Source organism: Onychomys torridus, chromosome 17 (assembly GCF_903995425.1).
Source record: "Onychomys torridus chromosome 17, mOncTor1.1, whole genome shotgun sequence".
NCBI lineage: Eukaryota > Metazoa > Chordata > Mammalia > Rodentia > Cricetidae > Onychomys > Onychomys torridus.
In genome coordinates this window covers 4,217,055-4,222,953 of record NC_050459.1, presented here as the reverse complement: position 1 = coordinate 4,222,953, position 5,899 = coordinate 4,217,055, and the positions used below count along the sequence as shown (strand labels likewise).

At 37.9% G+C, this 5,899-nt stretch overlaps 1 pseudogene; it reads right to left on the bottom strand.

The window, feature by feature from the left end:
* Positions 1 to 4,429: 4,429 nt before the first annotated feature.
* LOC118569151 lies at positions 4,430 to 4,969 on the bottom strand (annotated as a pseudogene).
* Between the last annotated feature and the right edge of the window lie 930 nt (positions 4,970 to 5,899).

The following is a 5,899-nucleotide window of genomic DNA, read 5'->3' as shown; positions in this document are numbered from 1 at the left end:
AGCACCTTGAGATTGTAATAAAGTAGACCATCATGGGAGCAAGAGAGTATAATAATAATTTTTTAAAAAGTTCTAAATCATGATGGCCATGAAGCAGATAAACATACATGAAATGACAAGGCCAACATTTACACTTCAATGCAATGATTACAATAAGTTCAAGGTTTATCATCCAATAGCCTAACAAGTATGAACCCACCAATTGTTTACTTCATGGTTAAAGTCAGGCCCCTCATGACCTTTTCTCAGTGACTGGATCCACTACTTAAGACAATTTCTCATTTTTTTGAGCCTTTGCTGGGGAAGTACTTCATATCTAAATCATAACATGCCATTGCATTATAGTCATAACTCAATTGTGAAATGTTCTTCAGACCTATGAGTTTTTAGTGTTTGCTATCTATCTGATATTGCTATTTGGGGGGTTTGAGTATTTGAGAGATAGAACCTAACAAGGGGAATGGGTTCTTAGGGGCATGTTCTTTGGTGTATATTATTCTGTTTCCATCTTCTGAGAAATGCTCTACTGCTCTCTGACCTCTGGGGCTTTTAACTCTGCATTTGGCTCTGTGTTGCTTATTTAATAAAACCGTTCAGAATCACATCGACACTAATACCCAGCACACCACTAGTTATTTCTCCATTCTCCATTTTATAGATCTTAGGTTTATTTCTGGTTAGGTTTTAGCCATTACAAATTAGTTTCCCAGGGGGGAAAATAAAAGAACAAGAATGTTGTATTTTGCTGTATTTGTTGAATTTGTAATGAAGCTAACTAGTGATGTGTTTGTACCTTCTCAGACTTAATGCTCATTGACACATGTCTTTTGAATTGTCCCATCAGTGTATATTACCACTAAACTCCTACTCGTGACACACATTCTTTGGTAGTCTATTTCTAAGATTTGAATTTTGTTAAATAGTACAATGAATACACACATATGAACATACTTTTCCAAAATCCATTAAATGTGACAGATCTGATACTGTTTTATCATTAAATATTTCAGCTTTCAACTAAAATTCAAGAGACTATTTTATAAAACCACAATGCAGTATTCAAAATTAGAAAAGTGACATTAACACAAACATCTTTCCAAATATATCAGTGATACCCTAAGAGAAACAAGAAGGAAATCACAGACAGATACTGCATTTTGGCAGGTTTATTTTTTTCTTTAGACATATTGTTGAGAACTTATTCACACAAATTGTGATCTTCATTTGTCTTGCTTGATGTTTAATGAAGTTAAACATTGTTTTATACTTTTCTGAATGTTTAGTATCTTATGAATTTTAAACTCTTGCCTATTGTTCTCACACAGTTTTCTAATACTGCTGTTTTATAGGATATAGGTTTTTCTTTTCCATATCTATAAATGAACAGATTAACAGATATATCACTATGTAAGAATATACTGATTATATTTGAATATATTTAGATAATGGTAATTATATATGTTTCAAATAATATATTAATTAGCATGTACCAGAAAATCAACAATTATGATTGAATAAACATCATCTCTTGTTGGTAGCTTTAATTTGAAGATTTATGTTTGACTTATCATTGACATCAAGATCTTTTCTTATTTATATAATAATCTTCCCATGAAAATAAGAATATCATCTTGTTATCTTCTGCATGAAGGTGGGTGTCACTATTGCCTGGCTCTGTTTTTCTCCTAGACTGAATCAATCTCATGTAGTTCAGGGTGGCTTTGAACTCACAGAGATCCAGAAAAATCTCTGCCTTCCCAGTGCTAGGATTAAAGATGTGTGCCACAACTGCCTTAATTCTATGTTTAATTTACTGGCTTCTTCTGTTCTCTGAACTTCAGGCAAATTCTATTAGGGTGCAACACGAAATCATGATTCCTCTGCAACATTGGGGCATCCATATTGAGTCTACAGGCCTGGCATATCTGAGAGACACATCTATGAAGCAAGATTTTCAGAATGGCTGTCCTACTTTGTCTTGGCAAGGTTCAGCAGTCCTTTTTTTTATGTCCTGCTTATCCATTTAGACAGCATACTGTCAGCAGTAGAGGCAAGGGTACTTTCTTGTCCAGTGACTAACTCTTGATACAAAGAAAGTAAACTCCATAAGGACTTTCTTTGATGCCCATCATCTTCTCTGAAGTATTTTGGTGCTACCAGGAGCAGACATGTCTCATTGTCATTAAAAAAAAAAAAAGAAAGAAAGAAAAATCTGTTATTAAAACATCTTAAGTGCCATATTCTATAGCTCTCTGAAGTGTTTGAAGATAACCTGCTTATCTAAAATATATCTGTTTGTCCTTGAAAACATACCTACCCTGACAAGTTCCATTGTAATATGTAACTAACAACTAAGCTGCATTTCTTTATATCATAAATAGTTAGTAATAACTTTCAAGGACAAGAAAATTGCATTATATTTTTAAAAGAGCTATATAGGTACAAGACCTTGAACAATAGCAGAAATATATGTACACAAAATAATCTCAATACCAATACACACAATTTGTATACAATATACAAAAATCCAATGTAAAATATTTAAAACTAGTAGTTGCTTTTTGAAAGTGGATTCAATAATCTACCTTTTTATCTTATCATATCCATATTCTCTCTTTTTTCTTTTCAGAATAGATTGAATAATCTACCTTTTATCTTATCATACCTATATCTTCCTTTTTTTTCAAACAAGAACCCTTAATCTAATCTCCTTAGTTTAGCTTGTTTTCCTGACCATTACCAATAACAACTTGTAATCAACCACCAAAACAATGACAAATATCCATAACTCATTGAACAACCAAAATCCACCCACCTCACTTCTTGGGAATGTGTGTATCATGTTCTTAAAATTACTTCCTGCTGTCTTGGGGCAACGGAATATTTAGGGGATCCTGAAAATAACTTTGGGTTAATTATCAAGTCCTGGGATAGGTAGCTGTATCATTTGTTGCCTAGTCTCTGTGTAATGGGAAAGTGCAGAGCTTGTCTCAAGTCCTGGCTAGAGTAGTCTGTGAGGCTGGATCATCTCAGGTATCCATCTCAAATTGTACTCCAAAGTTTGGGTGGTGTTTGTCAGCCTGATGGTGTTGTCATAGTCTGTGTGGAATTGTCATTGTGGGATCCCATCATCTTTTTGAAGGCTTTAGATTGAATTAAAATTATTCCTTTTTCTTAAGTTTTTCAGGGTAGTTATCCATTCTTCTTGATGCTTATTTGTCCAAAGGTCTTTAAATTCTTTAAGATAGTTGTTTTTATTTTCCTGCAAAGATAAAAACAAAACTCTGACCCAACCCTAAATTTGGGGAGGTTCCAAATTTAATCTTTATCACTTTTGATTTATGGTTGCTTCTAAACTTTTTTATTCTCTCTTCTACAGATGTTCAATCATCAGGAGCTGCATGGTTTTTTACAATAGGCATTAGGTTCTTTAACTGCTCTGGGAAGGAGTTCCCTTCATGATGACAGGAAAGGAAAGGACAGAGCTGAGTTTGACATGGGGACTACAAGAGGCTCCCTAGGGTGTTTCCAGAAACAAAGGATTACCTTGACTGTCCCTTATTTATTACAGCCGTGGGATCAATGTCTGCCTTTGCCACACCTTCTACATATTCCAGAAGAGAGGGGTGTTCGGTTGGCTTAGCAAACACATTGTATCTAGAAATGCCCTGTTTACAGTCCCTTTTTAGGTGACCTTGTTTACTGAAATTGAAACATTTAACATTTCAATTTTTCTTCAAATCTCTGGAAGTCACCTCTCCTATCCAAGCATCACCGTGGTCAAGAGATTCAATATCAATTGTATCTTGGATCCGTTCCTCCAAAGATTCTGCTCTTGCCTTTAAAGGCCTAATTATCCTTTTGCATTGTGCATTAGCATTTTCCAAAGGCAGAGATTCAATTATTATTTGTCTATCTTCTGAATTTGGTATCAAGCAGTACCAACATTTCCAATTTACTGCCTTCACCATCAACATAGCAAACATACTTTTAGTTTTAGCTATTAACAGGAAGCTTTTAAGGAAGATGAAGAATACTATTCCAGAGACCACACATTAGTGAGAACACTAGCTCCCTCTTGGGAACCTTTTCTGGCATCATAAAGATGAATAGAGCAAATATGAAAATGTCAAGAGTATATGACAGGTGAGTCAGAGGCTGGAAAATGTTCTCCTCACAAGGCCAATGCATTCCTGCTCAAGAAGAAGTCTGGGTGACTGGATAAACAACAAATCAAACTCAACCAAATCAAAAGAAAATAGGGTTTCATATAATACAGTATCAAAAAGTAGATGAGACAGACTAAATGTGCCAGCTGGTGGCAGGTAAGTCCACAGCCTGTTGTGATAGGTACCTCCAGAATTAATCAGAATTCTTCTCATGTTTTTCTCAAGGTTATTTTTTTATATATATATATAGATGTGGTGACTTAAACAAGAGTCCAGTAGGCAGGCAGTCCACTGTTTTCAGGATCTGCCTGTGCCATGTGGGCATCCAACACAGCATCCAGGTGTCCTTTAGTTTTCTACATGTATGCATCCAATTGATTGTCCAGTTGCTCCTTGGTCAATACATGGAGAGTGAGGGCACCTCTCCCTTGGCGAGGACCTCAGCCTCAGCCTCTAAAGCCCCTTCTTCCCTGACGTATCATACTCCAACCTCGGGGCAACATCTTGCCCCTAAACAGGGTTCTGGTGGCATGTCCCCCATGTAAATCCTCCTTTGGGCAGTCTCTCTGAATTATGGGTAGGCCTCTTCCTTCAATTGCTCTCCTGGCCAGGGTCGGACTAATCATGCCTGGATGTTACTTTTACCCAGACGCTACTTTAAACTCTTGCTTAGTTTTAATGCTGCCTGGACAGAGGATCTAGTCTCCATTTGCTGGGCCAGTCTTCGGTTCCTGGCAGTGGATAGCGGCTGCTGCTGCTGCTGCATCAAAGCCCTAATGAATATTCACTGGCATAGGCATCAGCTCTCACTCATTGTGGGCTGGGTATCTAGATGGCAGATCCTCCCTCTAGGCAAGTCTGCACTTTCCTGTCTTTTGTCTGTGCCACTGCAGCTGGCACCGCCAGCTCCTGCTTAGTGTCCAAAAAACCCCCAAGAGCTGGGGTGGAGAATCCGGCTGCATGCAACTCTGGCCTGAGGTGGCGCCTGCAAAGACACAGGCAAGTGGATCTTCTGTGAATTCATGCCCCCAAAGACAACGGATATTGCACGGATCCTGATTAGTCTTAATAAGAATGCAGAGCCAGATATTGGAGTAAATACTGAATGATCAGAGAGACAAAGGAATAAACCACAGCCACTTCTCACTCCATCAACCCTTGCAACTCCACAAATCCTCTGACTGAATGTCTCTGAGTCCTCAGCTAGAAAGGGTCTCTAGCCTAAAAAGCGCTAGTTCCTGTCTTCTCATGCCTTTTATATCTTTTTCCACCCAGCCATCACTTCTTTCCTAGTACTGGGATTAATGGCATTGTGTGCTTCCCAAATACAGGGATTAAAGGTGTGAGATTTCAAGTGCTAGGATTAAAGGTGTGTGACTCACAAGTACTAGGATTAAAGGTGTGTGTCACCAATGCCTGGTTCTGTTTCTCTTCCGAACAGAATCAATCTCATACAGTCCAGTATGACTTTGAACTCATAGAGACACAGATGGGTCTCTGCCTCCTCAGTGCTAGGATTAAAGATGTGTGCCACAACTGCCTGGCCTCTATGTTTAATCTAGTGGCTTGTTCTGTTCTTTGATCTTCAGGCAAATTTCATTATGGTGCAACAAAATATCACCACACAATGCCTCTTTAGCTACAGGTGAGAATTCTTGACCACCTGCTTTCTCCATGCTGTGAATTTGTCTGGCTTGAGTTTGCACAGGACTTTTGCATGCTATTATGGG